General features: G+C 45.2%; 1 protein-coding gene across 1 annotated transcript in view; it reads right to left on the minus strand.

Moving 5' to 3' along the window:
* The window catches only part of TCF20 (transcription factor 20), a 118,281-nt gene extending 94,659 nt beyond the window's left edge, over positions 1 to 23,622 (minus strand). Inside the window, exon 1 of the mRNA XM_066319815.1 lies at positions 23,473 to 23,622. The gene's annotated coding sequence lies outside the window, so the exon portion shown is untranslated. The remainder of the gene's footprint in view (positions 1 to 23,472) is intronic.
* Positions 23,623 to 23,893: the final 271 nt, after the last annotated feature.

Consider the following 23,893-nt stretch of genomic DNA (forward strand, 5'->3'; position numbering starts at 1 on the left):
CACTCCACTTCCTTTCTTTCTTTGATCTGCAGCATCTCCTTTCCTCTCACTTTCTGAATAATTCTTCCCATTCCTGCAGCTCAACACCGGCCTCCCACCAGTACCTCTGAGTCTAAACTTCCCCTTTTTTCTGTCACTGGTCCCTTTCTGACCCTTCATCCTAATTCTGCTAGGTCACCAGGTGCATCCCCTCTTCTCTAATATTAAGATTCTTTTGCCAATATTGACTATATTAAACAAGCAGGAGCTACCCTGATTTCAAAGATAACATAAATAAAAGATAAATTTTTAAGTGACTGAGCAAAGGCCACAAGGCAAGTCAGTAGTATCATATGGAATAAAATACAGAATCAGGCTGATCTGTACTTGGGCCACTTCACAGTCTCAACTGGATCACAGCACTGACCAACTGGAATAGATTTATGTCGAGTCTAAACCTGAAACAGCCACTGGGGGAAAAAAAATAAATGTTCTTTGGCAGTACATTGAAACTATGATTAAAAAGATGATTAAACGTTTCTATTTTTGGGGGGGAACCCCAAACAAACAAACAAACAAAAACTAACCAAAAAACCCCACCAACAACCAAAAAAACCCTCAACCCAAACAACAAAGAACCTCTTCAAAACCCTTGAGCTACAGCAGTACCTCGTTTCACACAGGGAACAAGGCAAGAAAAACATGTTGCAGTGACTTTAGCTATGGGAAAATGACTGCTACTTTGGACTGAGCTGACAGCTGACTTAAGAGTCATCACTAGGGCTAACATCTTCCTTCTCCTCACAGTCTCTGTGGTCTGGCATGTCTTAAAACTTTAAAAAAAAAAAAAAAAAAAAAAAAGCAGCCCTGCTGATTTCATAAGTATCCAAAGAGCCTGTTTGGAGGATGAAGTCAACTACATATGGTTCTATTTATTTGTTTGTTTTGGGGTGGGGAGAGGGAGTGAGTGGCAAATTTTCAGCCCTAACAACCTTCATAAAAGCTTATGAAGTCAAGAGTTCCTCAAGGAAAAGAAACACTCTTAAAGTTTGTGTTTATTACATAAATGCCAACATATTTGCAAGATTCCAAAACTCAGGCAGCATCCAGCCTGAATGATTAAAGATTATTTCTCCTCGAGGATTTGAATCCAGCCCAGATAATCTGTAATCCAAAACTGCCTTTGGATAGCAGGTCGATATAATTTACACAAAACCCTCCCTCTGTATACAGAAGTGATACTAAACAGGTACACCAGGCAGGTCATGTCCTAATGCACACTCAGACCTCTGCACCACAAACCAAACCAAATTGCATTCAAATGCATGACCAAAGCTTTCTGCATTTTCTTTTAGTGGAGGGGGAAGAAAAATATCTCCCTAGGAAACAAAAATACCCCTTCTCTGTGCTTAATGAATGGGAATTGACATAGAAAAAGGCAAGAAATGAGGTAAGGTTGCTTTTTCCCTCATTTTCTATATTATGACCACAATGCACACATACACTCCCACATTTAAGAATATAACCACATACTCATATATAGCTGCATCTAATTCAAGTACTGGTCACTTGGGGAAACTTAGAAATTCAATAATTCTGTGACTCTGATCCTACAAATATTACCAGTTGGGAGCTAACATACATTTCTTTTTTTTGTTCATCCTAAAGCTTTGAATTTGCTCATTAGCCTAATGAATATCTCATCCTTGTGTGGCCTATAACAGCAGAAAGAGCAGTTATTATAGCAGTTCCCCACTGCAGCAGGGGAAGCTTGTCTGACCTCAGCATCCCTCAGCACTTTCAGCAAACATGGATCCAGTACAGCACATGTATATCCTCATGGAGCTTTCCTGCTAACCCAGACACAGGAAAGCGAGAGGTGTGCAGAGAGCACAGAGACTTTTCTCCAGTCACAAGAGAAAAATCTCATCCCCAGGGGTTTTCTCCATCTGCTCCTGGTAAGAGAAAATTAACAATCTGTGGCACAGGGGCAACATGTGCTGTAAAAAAGGTTCACTAGCTCAAGTGCTTTGGCTGTGCTGAACATTTCAGTTGTGACCAACATAATTTCCTGTCATTCCACTTTTCCCAAGTTGCCTCTACATCTGTCCTGACTCTATGTGAAACTCCTGTTTATACTTGGGTAAGAAAACTAAGAGATAGTAACAGTTAACAGATTTTTTTTATTTATTTCTATAAAGCTTCTCAATTAATATAAAAATTACCCCAAAATAACGAGTCTGGTTTGGGGATTTTGTTTTGTTCTGTTGTTGTTGTTGACAAGTTGTTTTGTTTAATTTCTTTTTTTTTTCCCCTCAGGTTTTTCGGTTGTGGGTTTTTTTGGTTTCTTTTGTTTTGGAGGGTTCTGTTTGGGGTTTTTTTAAAGAAAAGAAAGCTGAGATTGTGATTTTGATTCTGTTGAAAAGTCCCCTGGCCCATTCCCAAAACATATGCCTGATGAGCAGAACGATGACTCTCCTAAATGTACTAAATGGGGCAACGTTGGGACCTCTTCCAAAATTTCTTTCCATCTGTCCATCTTCTGCCCAGCAATTCATCATCTCCCCCAAATCTCTCGTTCTTCAGCCTTGGCACTGATATTTCTCTCTGTCCCACATTAACCCGGTCACATCCCACCTCTGAGCAGCACCTTTGCTCTTCCTGGAGTTGTTTCCTTTCACAGAGATGACACCAGTTAAACGCTCCAGTTTACCATTTCCAAAGCCAGGTGTCACTGGAGCAGAACCCACTGCTGGCAAAAGGAAGAGGGATAGTTCTGTGTCACCGATCTTTTGTTTTCTGCTGCAAAAAAAGGCATCAATCCAAAAAGCAGAGGAATCAACACCAGCTTCTACACCAGCTCACAGGAGTTCCAATAGTCCACTTGTCCCGTTTCTCTTTCGGATTCCTTTCTAAGCAAGGCTGAACCCTCTAGCCCCATTATCTGACCTCATCCCGCCCTGCTGAAATCCCCTCATTTGCCTGCACAAAACATGGAAAGAACTAGCACTGATCCAAGATTCCAGACTACCGATGGTCCCTGCGCACAAGAGAGTTAAGTACTAATATTGCATGTGCCCAGAAGAGGAGGCAGAAAGACTCTTCTGCCCGCAGCAGGTGAGAGACCTGCAATTTTCCTGGGAATCGGGCTTTTTCCTTTAGCCTTCTGATTTACAGCGCAATCAATAGGTTGCTGCCCATCGCTGCCATCCCGTTTAGTTTCAGAATTGATGGGCGGCAGCGCTCCAGCGCTATTGTGTTACAGACAAACTGCGAAATGCCACCGAGGCGAGTGCTCGGCTGAGTCACGCACAGTCAGCACAACACAATGGGCCAGAAGGGCTGGAAAGGCTCCGCACGGACCCGGCCGTGCCAAGGCATCCCGTTCCCTCCTGTCAGCAGCCCTTGCCAAGGCCATTTCTTGCCCCGCAGAGGTTCTGACAGCAGAAATTCTTCTTAGGTCTCTCTCCCTCTCGCACACATACACACACACACACACACACGCGCGTTTCATCGGATCACTTCTCAGCCTGCGATAGCCTTATCACACCCTCCTAAAGCTGGGAAGTACTATTAAATGGGGATAACAGGAGAGGGCAACAGCAGGAAGCAGACGAGTTAGCTAAATGAGCTGAAAACAACTTGTCAGATAACACGTCAAGACAATCCAAGTCCTTGCTTCTGCTGAGGGGGCAAAGAAGCCCCTCCTGCCACTTTTCCCTCAGCACATTTCCCTGACTAGATCTGGCTGAAAAACGTTGTCTTTCCTTGGCTGGTTTACCACAGCATACTTGCAGCAGTACCGAGGAATGTGGGGAGACAACGGGGTCCATTCCACTCGGCAGCCGTGCTGATCTCTGTCTGCATCAGCCCGTCTCAAAGCCGTGCCCTTAGGAACAACCTGACACTTGCAACCCAAATGCCAAGATCCCTCCATCTCCGGGCCGTAGATTTCAACTCCAAATGGTGAACGGCACTGAGAGAGTGCAAGCCTGCTTTCATTCAGGTTCTTCCATCTGCTTCCCTTCCCCCAGCTCAGTCGGAAGGGGTTCAAGCCAAATTCCTGCCTTTCTCTCAGACTCCCACAGCCAGAGCTTACAACGGGAAGCCCTCCAGCACATCCTCTCCTGGAGGTGCAGAGCAGCTAAACAACGTCATCAGCAGAGGCAGGCTTGGGTTTGGAGCGCCCCAAGTCAAGTCCTCCTCCAGCACCTTCCCTCCAGTGGGACGGCCTATCTTTGCCCCTTTCCCTGAACTGCACACGTTCTAAGTGATACTGCAGCCACAGCACCGCCAGGACCACTTAACACAAACCTGCGGCTTGAGAAACAACTATTTAGCGCATCATATCAACAAGTTCCTGGTTCATAGCTTGACACCCAATCCTGCCCTTTCACCTTCCAACATCTTTTGAAGGCGTTTTCCAAGAACAACTTACAGTAAACCAGCTTCGGAAGCCAAACAGACGTAAGAACGCTTTAATTACGCTGCAGCAGGTGAGACACACCTTTTCAAAGCTTTAAGGAAACAAAACACAAACCAAACCAAGCTTCTCCCGCTCCTAACAGAATGACATGAAGGCACCTCTCTGCCCACCACCCTATCCCATCAGGAGCAAAGGCTTTGCTCTAGCTCCGAGGAGAGTCTTTGTGCTGGCAGGCTAGGGGATATTCTGGGCAGCTGGACAACACCACATTCCTTTCCCTGTGAAACTTGTATGAAATGCTGCGTCTTAGACAGACACTTACTAGTGTTTAAACTGACAAAAAGAGAAAGAGAAAAAACCCCTACATTTCATCAATATTCCCAACTGGCTCATGTGCTCGTATCTACAATGCAAGGAGAAGAGAAACACTAAAAGGGGCAAAGAGAGGGAAAATGGAGTTTTTTCAGATTAAATGAGACACATGAGAGAGAAATGACAAAATGGTCAGCAAGTGCCTTCCAAAGTCACACAGCTGTACAGGAGCTTTTTGTACCAGAGAAGAGACTTTATAGCAAGCCAAAATAAAAACTGCTGTCTCCAAAGGAGTGCAAGGTATGGCATGAAGAGAAAGCAAAGGAAAAGGGAAGCTCAAGCTGCTTGGGCAGCTGTAATGCTTTGACTGGAACCAGTAGGTGATAAGCTATAAAACTCATTAGCTGAATGGGGGTAAGTATGAAGAGAGGCATCCTGCATTTTTGTCTCCAGCACCTGCAGTTCTGGCAGGAGGCTCCCTGGACATTTGGACATGGAGGACAAGTGAAGGCATGACACAGGAGGTGGTCTTGCCAAATTGCAGTCCCTGCAGCTGCAGGATAGAAGCACATGGAGCTCCTTTGACAGTCCAGAAGACAGACTGGCCAGTATCTTAACAATTAGACTTTTGCAAAGATAACAAAAATATCCACAGTGGTATCAGATACAAAATCAGCTATAAACTAGTGCAGACCCTCATTCATGCTTTTCAAAATGTACGGAAACCAACTGACAGAGACACAAAGAAGCAGCTTCTCTCTTAGGATCACTGCTCGAAATTACCCACACTGGAATAGTTCTTCACTTTCTGAGGATGCCTGGTGTCAGCTCTGGCATCACAGCCAGCTCCAGTGACCAAGACAGAGTATCAGACTGAACGGGTCAGTGGGCCCAACAAGTCCCTGGCACTTTACCATGGGCATAAAGCAAACCACACAGCAACACATGAACCATGACACCCCACACAATGATGATCCAGCAAGATGCCACAGCAAGAGGCATGGAAGAGCCACTGACAGTAAATATGGTCTATCCAACCAACACCTCACTCAGTTTCATCCATCATTCATGTTTATCTTATGTAACCAAAATAATAAAAAAATCCATTTCTGTGGTATTTGACATTGAAGTTTGTGCTACCCCACTGCATCAGCCTGCAGCCTAGGTATCAGATGCATAAGAGTCCTAGGAGAAACAGGAACAACCTGCAAATACCAGGGAAGTAGATGCTCCTCCCCAGTAAGAATTAAATTCAAGAGTTCTCCGGGGCAGAAATGTGGCTTACAACAAAAACTCAGGAGACGGGACTAAGAAGGAGGATTGAAATATAAGGCTACATTTAACATAATGATCTTCTAGGGAAAGACATTTCTGCTGTGCAAAACTCACTATGGCTCATCTCTACCTGAACGGCTCTCCATGGGGTCTGATCAACTAAAGTGTATGTTCCACTGCTGAGGGACAGGCCAGACTGTCCCTCAGCAGTGGAACATACACTTTAGGTGAAAGGCAGGTGAAACAGAGGGCCTCTGTGAGGTCTCTGTGACCTCCATTCTCCCAAGGCACAAGCTGGAAGTCATTGCTCCTAAAAGGTAATAAAAAATTGAGGAGTTTGGAGGGAAGAGAAGATCAGATTCTATATTTGAGATTCTGGGAGCTGAAAGGGAATAAAAAGCTGGTTGAAGCCTAACTCGGTTAAAAACCCCTACGTGCAGGCATAGAAACAATGCTCATTTTACATCAGAAACCAGGAAACGAGGTGGAAGGAGAGTGCAAGACAGCACTGTGTTTGTGCATTAGGGTTTTTAAGTACACTGCAGGATTCCTGTCTCAGAGTACTCCCTGAGTTACATCAGACTGTAATGGCCTGTTGATTTTGAGAGATTATGGTAGAGCTGCTGATGCAGGGGGAGAGGAGATGGAAGGAGAGAGATGTGATGCATCAGCCAGCGTGCACACACATTTCAGATGATTATCCCTACACTCCTGTGCGAGAAAGACACGGCAGATTCACAGCAGGACTGGGAGCAGGAGTGGACCATGCACGGGACCCTGTTAGCAACCAGTGCAGCCACAGCAGGTGGGGTTTTGCCCCTCTGGGGCAGCAGATGCCAAAAGCAACATTTCTGCAGGGGAGTCCCATCCAGGGCTGGCAGGACCAGAGCCACAGGGCACGGCATGGCAAGCATAATGGAGAAGGTGAATCCCATGTTTAAGGTGTGCAACATGTTCCTGAGATGGATTCAATCTCACTCTGCCAGGCTGTCAACTTTGCTTGCCTGCCTATTTCTCTCTCCTGTATTTCACAGAAAGATGGTATCCTTTCCTTTTCCTTTCTTTGCTCCCGGGCACAAGCAATCAAGAACAAAGGATGAAAGAAAAATGCAGGGGGGGAAGGGGGGGGGAGTGAGGCGGGGGAGGGACATTTGAGAGTTAGGGAGCAATCTTTAGCAGAGAGAAGATAATTTAAAGGAAAAAAAAAAAAAAGGCAAAAAGATGCAGAGGCTTGGGAAAAAAAACCCACAATATGTAAATGAGGTAGAACAAAAATGAGAGCTGGGAAAAAAAAAATAAAATCACACTAAACCAACCCATGTCTCCATAGGCTCTGCGTCTCTCAGACAAGGAGATGCCATTGGGGTGAGGGGTTCCCAAACCCTCCTACCACCCTCCACCTCCAGCAGATACCCATGGCTCACTGCAGGCAGGAAATCTACCCTCTGGGGCATAGCAAAGAAAGGGAAGAGGGAAGAGTAAAGCAATTCTGGAGCAGTGAAAATCCTTGTTTTCTCTCTGAGGTAGGGAGCTGTGGGGCAAACAGAACCAGCCAGGTGCTTCTAACACGATGTCTATCAAACAATCTGATTTCAAGCTTCACTGGAGGAATCCCTCAGCAGCTGCTTTAATCTACTGCAGCATTTTTTCCCCCACAGCAGGCTGCATTCCCCTTGTGCCTCCTCCACTCTTCCAGTAGGACAGAGGTCCCACAGGAGCAGAGACCTCCACCTCAGCTGGCAGGTTGCCTCACAGACTGAACTACCTCGGGCCACACCACAAGCTAAGGAGGATCAGGCTTGAACTGGAGCTTTCCAAAGGGCATCCAGCTGCACAAGGAAAAGCAGGTTTTTTCTCCTGCAGATGACATACTATTTTTGATGCAGAGCCCTCACACGGCTCAGAGGTGGGTGTCAGCAAAGGTGGCTTCTTCCCTGCAGACCATGAAGCAAATAACTCATCCATCAGCTTGTTCATTAGCGACACCGTAGCTGGCAGTGTTGCGACACACCATAGTGCAGTTACCCTTCCACTCATCATTTACTTCTTCTCCTTCCAAGGTATGGCAAAACATCAGTGCATGCTCCTCAGATGGGAACAGTGAGAGCAGCAGGGAACTAGGGAGCAGCAGGATTACTGGCTTTTAGACAAAGTCTGGGGCTGACTCACCTGAAATACCACCTTTTAGCACCAGGAGTGCTCTCCTTTCATGTAAACAGCAGCTCCTCTGCTCCAGCTTTGTTCTCCTGTCCATATTTCTATTTGTATCATTATTTGTTTGTCCAGTTCTGCCTGTGAACACATGAATCTAGGGACTATAGGCTATGAGTTGGTCCTAACAAAATATTTTTTAAAAACTCCATCAGTATCAGAAACATGGTATTACTTTTACTCATTATCAAGGAGCATCACTTAGTAAATACTAACTGCCGAGAAGTACAAGTCACAGTGGTGTTGCAAAGGTTAGTTAAAAAGCAATTTCAAGAAGCTAACAAATTCCACATCAAAGGTGTCTAAGCTCTGGTGGCATGTCTGAAAGCAAAAGCTAAGCCTTGCACCATATTTTACGAAGGACTATGGATATCAAGGTACAGCAAACACAGGAAGCTGTGCTGGTATTGAGGGCAGTCAGATGTCTAAGGGGAAAACAGCAAGAGAGCAAAAACACAGCAGTGAGAGGACAGGGAGAAGAGAACTATAAGTTTTATCAGAGATTTCTCCCATGCAGATTGGTAATTCCCATCACCTGCAAAGGTCACTCTCACCTCCTGAAACCAGAATGGCTGCAGGCACTGGCTGTATTTCCCAGGAGCTCCCTTCCTCCCAGGTGTGACTTTGACACCCCAGAGACCCACGGGGAGGCACAGTGAGAAGATGTATGATGTCTCAGTTCACATCTTAGCCAGGTTTGTGTCCCCATCAGTAAGAACTGCCACCACAACTGACACTAATTGGTTCTCTTGTCATGCTGCAGAGGTGACACAGACCACATGGGTACAGACAAGAGGCCTCCGTCTCCCTGGCCCCCCCAGGTCACTGCCAGGCACCCTGGTAGGACAGTGTGCATACATAGCTGGTGTTGCCCGTGATGTGTGATGCCTGCCTGGTGAATAAAGAGCATCACTATCTAGAGCTGTTGAGCCTGCGTCACTCACTGCAAGAAGCGGGGGGGAGGAAGACAACTACCAGCTTAAACCAGATTTTACTGGTAGGAGCATCACCAGAATCCAGGCTCTCAGGGACTTTACAAGGGATCCTGAAACATTACTAGCTGCAGTTGCAGCCTCCATATCCTCTGTCAGCCTGGAAAAACACCAATTAGCACACGTGTGCATTAGTGCATGTATGTGTTTGCATGAGCCTGCGGTGCAAACATACACAATAAACAGCACGAGGAAGAAAGAGATTGTTGTTTGAAGCTCAAAGAAGCTATTTGTAAAAATCTGTGTGCAACTGAGAATGAAAAAAAGGCAAAAATTACTTTCATCTTTCTGTGAGGCAGAGGGGGCAGGGAATTAAGCACACACACTCCCCAAGCAGTGCCCAGGAAGAATTATGCTGCTTGTGATAAATGCACTTTTCTGCTTCTGTGAAAAATCTGACATAATGAAAGTACCTTGAATGCAATTACTGGCGTTTGTTTAGCATGGCAGGGCATTGCACTGCCACTGGGCTTGCTCCTCTCTGCTCCCAATTAGCATGCCAAGTATTCCAGCCACACACATGGACTCACAGGTCAGGGATTGGTGCGGAGGAGCAGCAAACAGCTACCTGCCCACCAATGAGGGAACGAGCGATGTGCTGGAAAGCTCCAGCTTCCTTCATTTTACATCCTCCCATCCCTATCATACTCTTTTCCTCCACTCCTCCAGGGTCTCTGGAGGCAGTGATAAAAACCACAAGCTCTCCCCCTCCTCTCTCAGATGGTCTCATTCACGGCTCATGGCAGACCCAGTTTTCTCTGGGGACTCACTAATGAAGACGGCCAACGTTAATCTCTTTCCCCCTCCCTGACGGGTCGATTTATAGTTCCACGGAGAGTCCTGGATTGCAGCCAGAGGGCTTGACACATTCTTCTTGTTCCAAGACGAAAGGGGAGGGGGTGAAGACAGGCTTGCGCACACGCACTGAAGACACACACACACACAATTTGTGATTTGGGTTCAGCTGGAAGATGTAGCTGGAAAACCTGTTTACCTGTTCTGAAACGGCAGCTGAAGGGAGCAGTAGCCAAGAGTGCCTTTGTGTATATGTGCACATTCCAAACACCTTTGTGTTTCCATAGCACCTCTTCCAGCCCCAAGCCCCCGAACCACAGGGATCACTCCCTCATCACCAGGATGAAATAAAACATCAGCTGTGTGCCAGCAGCATTACCTGTGACTCATTAAGAGAGAAAGCAAACGATAACTTCTCCAGGACCAACGGCAGGGGGAGGGAAAGGGGAAATTTCAGACAGGCAGAAAGCAATGAACTGGAATTTGGCCAGGACACTGAGGTTAGTGTCCCCTCATCTCGTGAGAAGTACAGTGGGATCTTTAACAATCGATTGATCAAGACCTCGACTTTACCTCTCATCCATAAGTGTTTCCAGTACTCCTTGCAGCTTCTTCAAGAGCAGTGCTGGTGCACGGGCTCAGCTGCGGCTCAGGGAGAAATGCACCCCTCTGGTACCCCCACCTGCTTTTTCTACAGCACTGCAAGGCACTGCCTCTACTGGAACTCCTCAGACCCGTCACTCCCACAGCTGCACCTTCAAACGAACAGGAGAGGAGAGACTCAGGTGTATTTTTACAACTGAGCTACGAGGGAGCATCCCTTCCTTTCCCCACGTGGCAGTCTCTGCCGTAGCCTTGCTGGAAGCCCTGACTCGGTGCTGTTTGTTCAGCTCGGCTCCCCGTGCACACAGCTGGACCACACTGACAGCACAGCTCTGCTAATAGGGTCAGTCAGTGAGCTACTGCTGCAGAGCTGCAGGGGAGCATAAACACTGCCTTTATTCCTGTAAGACCTATACATTACGTCCTCGCCCCCACCCCCTCAGGAACCAAGTGGTGGATTTAAAAGGAGCACTGTCAACCCACTTAGGCCCATTATTTTGCACTAGAAGAAATGGCCTTTACAAAGCTCAGTAGAAGCACACTCTCATTCCATCTTTTAAGTAATCCTGAAGGTTTCAATTGCAGGGCTGTAAACCACAATGCAAAAAAGCACAAATAGATCAGATCAGATACAAGACTGCCCAGACACAGAGTTCCCCTTGCCAAGCTGAACTGCAGTCCAAAACCAGAAATGAACGCTGCACGTAATGATAGTATTTTACATTTCCACTGCACTTTCCATACTGAATGATCCCCAAATGCACACGCATGTGCATGTGTGTGCATACAGAGAGGTAGGACGTTGGGAAAATTCACTTACTTGTGACAAAAACCAAGAAATTGTCATCCAGTGGTAACACCTTGTACTGAACTGGAAGCCTTCATTAATACACAGACAAGCTCATAGAAAATCACTATAATGTGAAACAAGACTAAGCCAAGCCACAGCAATCTGTAGATCAGCAGCTCCAGCACTTCTGCTGCTGCTCAGCGTTTCCCACAAAACAGATTAGAAACTGATCTTTTATTGCCTCTCACCCTCTTGTTTCCCAGCAAAGCCCAAGGTGCCAATTCCACTTTGCTATCACAGGGCAGGGGCAGCTCTGCAGCTCTCAGTCCACAGTCTTCCCTTCTCCCTCCATCAAGTGCTTTGCAGTCTGTAAGCAGGCACGTCCCCCAGCCCTGTGAGCTGCAAAAGCCCCATTTTACAGACAGCAGAGCATCTCAACACGGGAACCAAAGCCAGGGACAGTGCCCAAGCCATAGTGCTCCTCTTTCCCTCCTGACAAAAGTGCCTGTACCAGGAACAAAGGCCTGTTCTCTACTTTGTGCCACCCAAATGCTCTGAGCAAGGATGAAAAGAGCCAGGAAAGAACACTGGAAGACAAGCAAGAGCAGAGACCTGACTAGGAGAAACCTTTGACTTCCTCAGGAGGCTAGGAGGCAGGGGAGAGAAGAGCAGGCACTAGCTCACATCTCAGCCTGGGGATGCTGGGTCACTCCTTTCTCCTTCTTGTGTGTCTGTGGCAAGTCAGGTTCGTCTTCCACATATTAAATATCTCACAGTAGTTTTAAACTCCCCTCAGAGCACACAGGCATTTCAATGCTGGTATGTGTCCAAGCACATGAAGAATGAGGGTAGGAAGTTCAAGGGGAGACAGAGAAGGAAGAAGCTCTGAAGCAATACAAAAATGAACTAACAGGTCAGAAGCAGGGAAGGAACCAGTCTGAGGTTATGAAATGATATAACAGCTGGCTTGAGAAAGCTGGGTTATTTTTTTAAAATAAAAAACAGGAATCACACCAACAAAACAACGTAATCAAGTGTAGTACACAACTACCCGTTCAGGAAAGAGCCTTAGCCCTCACACTAGCATGAGGCAAATATCTGCCTTTGATGCCCCTCAGAAGAATCTGTTCATTCAGCAACACACTGTAGTAACATCTAAAGCTCAATGAATGACTGGCCCATGCCCCTCTTGGCAGATATTCCGGGGAAGAAAGATATTTTGTCAAGGACGCTGCAACAACACCCTCCCCTACACTTAAAGAAACAGTCATGGGATTGCTGTGATGGAGAGAGGACTCCAGGTTTTAATAAGGTCACATGTGAAAGAGCCCCACCTGATAAGCTGCATGGAAGTCAATTCATTGACCTCAGCACATGAAGTTGTGGTTGCAGGTTGTGTGGGCAATTCATACCTGATGCTAAAGGCCATCCCCTCTGGCTAAAAATGGGAGACCAATGTGATTTCCTAAATTTAATTTAATTTAGTAATCCAGTACTTTATTCAAGAATACAAGGAAGAGCCTGCTTAAAACAGGATTTTTATCTTGACAATGTCACTTTAACAACAAATAGCTGGCTGCTCAGTCCCCTTAGCAGGAGACAGCAGGTGCTCAGCTGGCTGATTTAGCAGCAGCCACAACTGCCACAGTGCAGCTCACAGGCTGCAATTCCCCCTGACTCAGATTCCTACGGAGGGGGAAGGGCTAAGGAAGCCAGAGGAAAGGCAAGGGGGTGAGCTTGGGGTGAAGTGTTACTGGATTAATGAACAAACCTCACTGCCACTTCCCTGGGACATCCTCACTGGGCTGAGGAGCACCTACATCAGCTGCCTAAAAAGACAAAATTTTTTGGCCATTTCCTTTACCTCACACATCTTGCCCATCCAGCAATTAAAGGTTTTTTTAGACAGAAAGACTATGAGAATCAGTGGGCCAAGAAAATTTTATCTCCTGAACAGTGAGAAACTGAAAGCTGTGTTGTTAAAAAGGGAATGGGATTTTAATCAGCTCACAGCAAATTCTGGATGGTCTTCACTTGATTTTCCAACTGTCTGTACCAAGACTTGTATTTATCAAGATATTTTAAGCTGCAGAAAGGCAAAATTCTCTTACCTACAATTAAAGTATTAGTGCTCACAGAAACATCCATTATACCTCAGTAGCAGTTCTCTAAGGCCTCCAAAAAATTAAAACACAGAGCACACATTACTCTTTATTGCAGCCTTAGATATATCAAGCTTGATGACAGTACCATTTTTTAAATCCATTGTGATGGGGTGAATGGGGGAGATAAATTGGTACAAGCCTAGTTTAGAACATTCCCTTTGGGTCATATGTAAAACTAATCTAGTGCTAACACTAGAAAACACACTCAAGGAGAGAAAAAAATATCCTTCCATTTTTTTAATAAACATACTATCAGTGGAAGAGGTTTGAGTAAAAATAACAATATATGAGTTTATTAGCCAACTGTTATTGCTGGCTACTCAATCCAAGAAGGACTTCAACAAGTCGGAATTTACAGGGCTGGGAGCCTGGTAGGCCCCTAGTTCTTATTTTGTGCCAATTTGCATTCACTCATGCTCCTGGGCAAGTGATGATGCCATCAGCAACTTCAGACCAGCTGGGAAAGTGGGTTAAGAAAGCAGTGGACACTCATCAAAAACTAGGTCTTGCCTGCAGAGGGGCACACAGGAGAGGTAAGCTGAAGCACTTTAAGTGGATGGGTGAAATTACATAAAACACCCATAAACACCCATATGGACAGATTTATACAGAATGCAAACGTATCCCTGATTTATCTGCTTCATTACTAAACCTATTTTTACTAAATCAGCTGAAAGTTAATTTCAGTCTAAATAAGGGTATGGTCAGATCAGCCAAGCAATTGGGTCAGGGTTGTCCTTTCAGACAGATATCAGTAACTCACCATATGTGCTTCCAGTCTTCTGCAACACAAAGAAACTTACAGTTTCCTCCGAGAAATCTCCCACAAACTGTTTTTGTGAGACTTAAAAATCAGAGGGGCCACTTTGGCCAGGACTCAGCAATCTGGTACGTTGGCAGGGGCAGACTACAAAGGATATCCCAGCAGTTGCCAGTTTAGCACTGTTTCTTGGCTCCAAAATTAAATAGACATCCAGTTCTTAATTTTTTGCGCCCAAAAAGTACAGCTTTGACCCTGTAGGGATGCTGTCTTGGGAACACCAAGAAGAGGCATATCTGCTGCGGGACATTTTCCAGCCCCTCAGAAACAAGAAGCCAGGTGAGGGCTGCTGCCCATTCACACACCCTACTCCAGGACTGGGCAGTGACTCAAGAAAATGACTTCCTGACATCCCCCCTGCAGTGACCCAACCAGGCACCTGCCTCAGGAGATGCTAGCATGCCTTTATGGCTTTGATAAGAGATGCCTCACGTGCATTGGCTTCCTTACTCAGAGAAGGGCCCGCCAAGCCACCTGGGTTCAACACTGGGTGAACAGATGTCCTGTAAGTGGATATTGAGAAATGAGCTTGTCTCTGAGTACAGGGGAGATACAGAGCTGGCACAGGAGCTGTTTCTTGAGGAACAACGACTTGCTGGCAGCAGGGAAAACACTAGTTTGGAGTCTACCTGATTTTCAGTCCTTCCTGCCATAGGAATCACCCATCACCCTTGATTGGGATTTTGTAAGAATGAGAACACAAGGACAGAGAGAGATGTCACTGCTCCCCCAACCCTCCCGCACCAGGAGTTGGCTGGTTGTGCACTCCATAGTGCCTGACCACACCAAAACCCTTCCAGCCCATCTCCCAACGTGTCACAAGTGCCATTCTCTCCAGGCAGTTCCATGTACTCAGCACACACCAAGTGCCAGGCTCCCTGGCTCTTGGCTCTTTCCCCCTCTCAGCAGGGCTGTGCAGCATCAATGTTTCACCAGCAGCGCTCGCTCTCCTCACAGCACATCTCTGCTCTGACCTACTGCCCCAGGCACCTGGCTCCTGGCCCCCAGAACCCACAGCTGCCCCTCAGTCCTGTGCTCTGTGTGCCTGGAAAGCAGCAAAACCCCTCATCACCCCAGGCAGCCAGCTCGGACCACCAGCCTCATCCTGCCTGCAGCTTAACTGGCCTATTAAGGCTGGAAGGGGAAAATGCCCAGCACCCACCCTGCATCCCTGCCAGCCCCTTCCCTTCCCCAGCCTGACACTGTAGCGTAAACCCTTTTGTTTCTCAAAAATATTCCTCTGCAAAAATACAGCAATTATTTCAGAAAAATCTCTTCCCTCACCACTGGTTAGAAATACCATAGTCTGAGACAGGTGATGATTGCAGACAGCGGAATATTCCAGAAAAAAAAGGAAGATTTGGGGAGGGGGAGGGGAGGAGGTATCTGGGATCCAATCTTTCTTTCCCTGCCAATCCCCTCCGTCTCTAGGAGATTTCATTTTTATCAACAGGATTTCTGTGAAATTTTCACTCAATCCTCCCTCTCTCCCATTTCCCATCTGAGCTCAAAGGTGCACAAGAGTAACATGCTGCTACCCTTTTCTCACAGCCTGGACAAATAAGTCCTCAGCTAGCCACACGGCAGCCATTAAAAATATATTAACATACCCAGCAGGGTCTGTCACTTTTTCTTTTCCTCCTCCAGCCCCCACACCCCCCTTCTTCTTAAACACAGAGAAGGAAGAAATCTTGCCACAGTAACAAGAGGTTTTCATCAAGTCTCATTACCTCGAGCACAGCCACGCACCACAGCCCCCACAGAGAACAGCCTTCGGTTCCCGCTGTCATTAAAGGAACGAAGATCTTAAACAAAAATTAAACCCTGGACAGCATGAAGTTGGGAGCACATGAACGGATCAGGCAGGGAAAGGCATGGGAAAGCCAAGGGGAAGAGCAGGAGCAGAGCCACCAGACAGGGCTCCACTCTATCAGCTCGGGAGGGATGGAGCAGGTTAAATGTGTCCCACGGAGAAGGGCAGAGGGAAGCATTTCGAGTCAGCATCAAGGCACGCTGTATTTCCCACACTTAGTGGCACGGCAACATCCTGGAACACTAATAAGGCTCAGGGTGAAACCAGCCCAGCAATCATGATAAAAAAAAAAAAAAAAAAAAAAAAAAAAAAAAAAAAAAAAAAAAAAAAAAAAAAGCACAAAGCTTTGTCTCAGTCTGTGATGTTCCATGAAAGGATGATTTTGCACACCCGACACACTTTGTGTCCATTTTTACTCCAGGGGGTCCTCATCCCTTCCAAACAGCATTGTGTCCCATGCATCCTGGAGCAGCTGCACAGCACATCTTAACCTGCAGCAGCTGCTCTAAGCCTGAAGAAGGTGGCCGCTGGTGTTTAATAGCTCAGGAGGAGGGTTTGAAGAGCCGAGGCAGCAACTCTACATTTAAACAAGGGATTTCTATACCAGGGGGTTGTTAGTCAAAGGGCTATCAAGTCAAAGTGCTCTTAAACTGTAGTTTTTCAAGTATTTCTTTGAGCAAATCGCTGGGTTAAGCAGCTTTCCTCTCCACCTTGGCTACTTTAATCCAGATCAATTCCCTGATCCAGTTCAATGTGCAGCAGCACGTTCAGCTGCATTGGCACAGCTGAACAAGCAGCTCAGAAGCAGCAGCAGGAACTGCTGAAAACACCCTCAGATTCAACAGGCACGGCATTTAGTCCCAGGGGAGCCAGACACTGCATACAAATCCCATGAAAACAAAGGGAAGAGGGACACTTCATACATGGTTAACAGGGAAAAGATTAGCCGAGTCAGAGGACACAAACTAACCAAAAATCTGGTGACAGTGTGGCCATGTTTTATGCACCTCTAGACAAGACAGAAGTTTTATTTCTCCCATGGGAATGGAGAAAAGCAAAAAGCTCTTCCTCGTGAAGGGGGCAGTACAGTCAGGAAAGGCAGAGCTTGCAGAAGAACCAACAATGGCAAAGCACCGATGAAAGGTGGACAAAGACCTCTGGGGGTCAAGGAGAGGATAGAAGCCCACGGCTGGTGAGGAATAAGAACTGTGTGGGAACACCAGAGAAATAACTCACTGGCAGAGAAGTGAGGAGCGGAAGGCAGCCAGGACAGGAACTGGAGGACACAAAGGGAGGATGAGGATATAGAGGATCCACACTGGGCACAGAGGAAAGGATCAGGAGAAATATTAAGAAAACTACTTCACATCTCTGGTGTCACAACCACTCTGGTTATGAACAGCTTAATGGGTCATTGTCCAAACAGTTCACACACCCCCTGGCTCTGGAGTAATTACATCCATTCTTTAAAAAGGCATCACGTAACAAGGTCTACCCAAATTATAGAGGCAGATAAGAGAGTACTGACTGTACTAGAAAGTGATTAGAAAATAGTGATAGAAAATTTCATAACAATACAATGCAAGCCAAAGATACATTCTCCTCTGCAGCACTGAAATGTGCTCTACTCATCCCACCTTGGAAAGGGAATGCAAGAAACTGAGGAGGTTCAGCAACAAAGAGAAGAGACCTGAAAAGTATCAAATGTTTTCATGAAGTCCACAAACACAAAACAACAGCCACGTACTGTGGAAGGAAGTCTTCTAATGCCTCTATACTACAGTGCATACTAGGGCTGTGACACTGGGTGTGTGCTGTCCTCCCCAGGAAACCTGTCCATCTGCTCACAGCCAGCCACTACAACCTGCCCTAACTAACACCAGCCTTAGAAGAGTCACTCCTTGAGCTACAGCAAGGCAGACTCTTCACCCACACCTGCCAAATTGGATGCATGGCACACAGAGTCGACATTGCTGAGGCTCATGGTTGGTATTTCCACAGCCTCACAGATGAACAGCTTGGCTGGGTTGCTCTTCCTTGCTGCTTCAACATAGACAGCACAAACTCTGTCATGTAAAAGAAATCAAAAGCCCTGCTTTAAACTGACTGCAGGAATATACCGGAGTCTTACCCACACTTTTGGATTTGACAGCAACACAATTAGGTCATGGGATAGCTGTAATGTAACAGATTCCTTGGACTTGGCTCTATCCAAGGTAGAGACACACACAAATGCTGCTTCGGTGTGCATTTCCTTACTTGCCAGCAGCCTGGATTCTTGAAAACGGACTCAGATGACAAGTCTGTCTCGGTTCACAAGTCAGGCCTGTGGCGTAGGCTCCAGATCTCAACTTCTGCAACAGCCTCCAACAGCAGCACTAAGGACAGTGGAGTCTGAGCCAAGGTACAGCTGCCTACAGCTGAGACAGGCCTACAGTAAATGGCAGAGAAGGAAGACCAAGCTCTAGGCAGCATGTGCAAGAAAGGCACTGGTATTGATGCAGGCTAAGACCATCCTAGGGACCAGTAGTCTGACACTCATGATTAAAGCCCAATCAAGAAATGCTTCCTGACAGGAAAGTCTATTAGGCTGCCAAGAGGCTCCCACAGGAAGTGGAAGAATCCTCATCTCACTTCCCTGTAAGAGTGATGGGACAAGCAGTAAGGAATCAAGCCCTAAGACTGGTGAGATTGCCTGACAGAGGAAGTCTCATAAGATGCCTCAGGAGTAATGCGAACTTAAAAAATTTCCTCTGCGCCTCGTGCAAAATATCTCCTCCCCAGTTCTGCTGACACTGCTGCTTGCAGGGCAGCAGCATGGACTAGATCACTGTAGCCCAGGTCTTTGGAGGAATGGGGCTTCTAACCCACAACAGGTGACTAATGTATGTTACAGCATGGTCCTGCCAATGGCTGCACCCCCAAAACCAATGGGATGATGGTGGCACAGAACAGGAATGAGAGGTGAGGAAATAAGATTTCTTATGCCATGCTACAGGCAGACATCTTTATATTAACTCTGTGTGCATGAAATAATGCAAAGAAAGGAAGTGGAGGATGCAATCAGGATGGAGGGTGTTTACTAAACTATGATTGAGTGTGGTCAGACCTGTGTAATAGTATGTGGCCTAACATAAATGGAGATTATCTTAGTTTACAGCAGACACTGTCCATGTTGAGATTATATATATATATATATATATATATATATATATATATATATATAAACAATATATACAGCATCAAGCAAGTTTCTGACGCACTGGACTGGCACTAACTTAAATGTCTGAGGTCTGAATGACTGCTTCAGTTTATACTTTATTTAACGTTTAATTGCACCCCTTACGTATTTCCTATTTTTTTTAAATGCAAAAAGATCAGCTTGGTTTTGAACTGTGCAAATTGATAGGAATGCTTACTGGGCCATATATAAAGCTAGTAGATGCCTATCTCCCATTTGGTTTGGGATTTAGTTGTTGTTATGGTTTTTGAAAGGTTTGAGGGTTGTTGGGTTTTGTTTTTTTTTTTTTTTTTTCCCTTTGGGCATGTGGGGAAAAGAGGTGTTAAGGATTCAAAAACTAATGTTTCACAAAGTTCAAAATTAACGTCTCAACTTGTAACACACTTCCCCTCTCCCACAACACTGGTTGTAGAAGCTACACGTGGCTGACACCACTCATGAAGCTCCATATGGTTCTGCTTCTCCTCACTTTTCTTCAGCCTAACAAACTTTGGCACTGCTCAGATTTTCCTGGTCCTGAGGAAACAGGAAAGATTTCCAGCAATTCCAGGTTCTCCTTCGTTTGCTTTTACAAAGCTCCCACGGTGCCATCCATGAAATTGCAATGGCAAAGCATAAAGGCAAACTTGTCTGAACATCACTGGTAGAGTTTTTCATATTGCATTCAATATGGGTAACAATTACTTACATTGCAGTAGAGTTGAAGGACTTCAGTAACATCAAGGCACCTCGAACTCAGCACAACCTACACATGCAGCAACAAATGTCTGTGCCTGACTAACAGGCTAGTAAAGGTTTTTGAGGTAGAAAGGCTTCCAAACAGATCATCATTTTAAAGCACCCATGAGTTGACAACAGTTTGTACAATTATCACAAGCCACTCAAAAAAAGCTTCCAGTACACCAGGGAAGTGACCACGTACACAGTAAGTACCCTGTATGCACCATAACTCAGCAAGTGCTTTTTGCAGCTCCCTGCTACACTCAGTCATGAAGGATATAGATCATTACAGCCTCCAGCTACAGAGCTTTAGCTCAGAGAGTAGCAGCTCACACTTTTAGCTCTGGAGATCCCCAGTTCAATCTGCTGCATGTCAGCCAAGAGGGCAGCTGTCATATAATTACAGCCACAACTTGGCATGTGAAAAAGTAGGGAGAGTGAACAGAGATCTTATTATAGAATTCTAGTTGCAACCTGCTGAACAGCTCCCTATTTAAAGTAACTTCTTGTTAAGAGGAGGGAGAGGGGGCCAAAAAAAGCGGAAAAAAAGAGGAAAGAGAATCTTCCAACTCAGCTTCCCAATTCCCTCTGTTCTGCAGAACAAACAGTGCTGCTTTGCAGTCTTTTGTTACAAATGCATATGTACACTAGATGATGTACACAAGTGCAGAGCCAGGAGTAAGGCTCCTGGCTTATCAGTCCAGAAAAGAGAAAAAGGAATAATAAAATTCTCACTGCTGCAACTGAGGCATCTGAGGTCCAACAAAGCATCACAATTTCTTCCTGAACTATAACCATCCCGCAGCAGCCAATCCACTTCGTTATGCAATTTAAGTATTAAAATTTAAGATCAAGAAATCTCAAGTCAGTTACATCCTGTTTTCTTCAAGCTGAACATACAAGTTCTTAGGAAGATTTAACAGAACAGAGAATCTAGGCGAAGAACATGTTTGAAATACAAAGGTACAAAGCATAGCGAAAAATTCACTCTCAAATTAGAAGTTCTTTTAGTGAGTGCAACACAAAACAACAAGACCAAGTTTCTTCATATCCATTCATCTTTCTGCAGCTCCTTCTGCACACAGAGTCATTTCTGAGCCAAACTTTCCGTCTTCCAAGCCAAGACAGTCAAAAACTAAATTTGAAACAATGTAATCCAGTTTTAAAGAAACATGAGTTTTCCCCAAAAAAACAATTCTAGAGGTCTATTTCAAGCTTAAGACACAGATTCCTTGCCAAACATTCTTTTCTCCTCGACAGTTCCATCCATCCATGACTCAGCAGTACAAAACCTGTGGGTCTCCCACTTGCCTGAGGTAAACCAACTATTTTGGACCACGAGTAACAAACTTTCTGAAAGCTACTTACCTGCTTGCTAAATACCACTTAAGTGGACCAATCTGACTCAAACGGTTCAGTTTACCTGCCTACAAGAACACAGGCTTGTTGAAACACCTCAACTAGTTCATGCATTCTATGCCACTGGCCCTCCAAAGCTCCCTGAAACACACTGCCATGCTTCCAACAAGATTTGAAGAAGTACCTGGTCTCCAGCCAAGCTGGAAGGTGTTCAGGTAATTGCTAATGCCAAACACAAACCTGCAACAGTAAACGCCAGAACAGAACTCAGCAACACTTTCTGTTTAAACCGGTTGAGCTCTCTGGTGACATCCTCTCATCAGCCTTGTTTCTGAAAACCCATTTTCATCTGGCTCAGTCTTCTGCTTCTCCCTGCAAGCAAGACCTACTCAGGACACACACATACTAGCTGACCATCTCCTTCCCTTAAGAACAGAGTAAGGGAGAGAATCAAGGACATGAAGCCCAGTTTTGAAGAAAGTTAGATGCAGCTTCAGCAGCATAGATTCATTTGGGGTTGATTATGGACATGCAGCAAAACCCTGGCTGGGCTCATCCCACAGGAGGAACTCATAAAAAATTCACCTTCCACTCACCTCCTGCAACCAAGGAAAGCTCACAAACATCTGAGGCACACTTGTCCAACAAAAGCAGTACAACCCTATGCAGAGATGACTGAAATGAAACACCATTATGCTATTTTCTTGTATTACTTCTGTGAATTCAGCACTGCTAACAGGTTCCAGATAGACACGCTCTGAAGACCCAAATCCTCTGCCTACCTTGAGAACACATGCAGAGGGAACAGAAGCAAAACTTATACATACTATTCTCATCTCTTCCAGCCTGCCAAGGCTGAAATGACTGACAAAGGTCCAAAATGAAGAACACAATTTATTAACATTGCAGTAGTAGTGTACTGTTGCTGTACCAGTCCAAAGACTTAACAGAGGCAGGCTCTGCAGGGAAATACTGCTTCAAAATCATTCATTCAGGAAACTTACAGAGGAGAAAAGAATCACTCTGCAGCACACTCTGTCAAACCCCTCAGATTTAAGACCCTTTATTTTTAAAGCAAAGGCAATTTTAACATGAACAGGAAATTGATGTGAAGCATAAGAAGCTTCAGATTTCAAGTGAGCAACGCTGGAACAGCATTACTTCCAGACACAAATCCCAACACACAGGTCCTCTCATGCCTGACCTGGAAAGTCCATCCCAGTTCTGAGAGCCAGGTAAGTTCTGTTTCTGCACTCTCTCTGCTCAAACAGCCAAGTGGCATACCAGTGAGAAGATAATGGGGAGCCATGCTCTACCAACTGGAAGGGAGCCAAAAACCACTTCAGTTTGCTTCTTGGATTGCAACCTGTGCTTTACACCCGTGCAAGGCTCCAGATTAACATTCCCACCAAGCTTTTATTTCATTCCAGGTCTCATGCTGTAGCTGCTGCCACAGTAGCCACATGACCACAGGCAGTACAAAGAGAGACATAGCTTCCTATCGATATATTCACCTCCTTTCCCCTGTTGCAAGGGGAACAGTTTATGCAGAGGTATTAGTCTGTTTTGCATTAATTTCAAGAACTAGGACAAATGACCTGAACTTTGACGTTTCTGAAAAAAAGTTAAATTCTTTTCATCTTTCTTAATAATCAGAACAGATTTACTTTTCATTTAAAACATGAAATTTCCCTCCCAAAATATCTGAAGTAGTTACTGAAATGTTTTCTTTATCAAAGCCTGCAAAGCCTCAACATTATTAATAACATTTTGAATATAAAGAATATAACATTTTGAATATAAACCTTGCTCCATATCAACAATAACAACAAAAAGCTGTCAAGTTTTCATACAATGAAGCAATTCATTTTTAAACTAGTACTTGCTATTAAAAGTTCTCACATTTAAAAACCCAAAAAGGTTTCCAGCAACTCTAGACATTGATGAGGACAAAGAAAAAACAGACCCTACCCCCAGCTGGATGGCATTCCTCTCTTTGGGTGCAATGTAGTAACATTTGATTGGCGCATCTGATCCATTCCAAAACTCCAGGCGTTGTTTTAATCATCAATGGGTAGAATCCTATTAATTTTCAGGAAAAAAAAAAAAAAAGAAAAACAGAAAAACAGAGTAGAATATGGACACAGAGCACCTCACGTTTGTCTAGGAGATCCAGCTGATTTAGCTAGATCCACAATAATCAACAGATTGAAGATTGAGTTGATGACAGAAACTCACATCTACCAACATAAGCCCCTTTTTCCCTTCCACCTTCTTTCTCAGCTCAACCCAGCTGAGAAACCTGGGACATTAGTCCCATACCAAAGGAAATGAAATAGTTAGAAGGAAAGGAGTGGGAAGAGATAAACCAGGGTGAACAGGGATAGCATAA

This window comes from Sylvia atricapilla, chromosome 5, assembly GCF_009819655.1.
Source record: "Sylvia atricapilla isolate bSylAtr1 chromosome 5, bSylAtr1.pri, whole genome shotgun sequence".
Lineage (NCBI taxonomy): Eukaryota > Metazoa > Chordata > Aves > Passeriformes > Sylviidae > Sylvia > Sylvia atricapilla.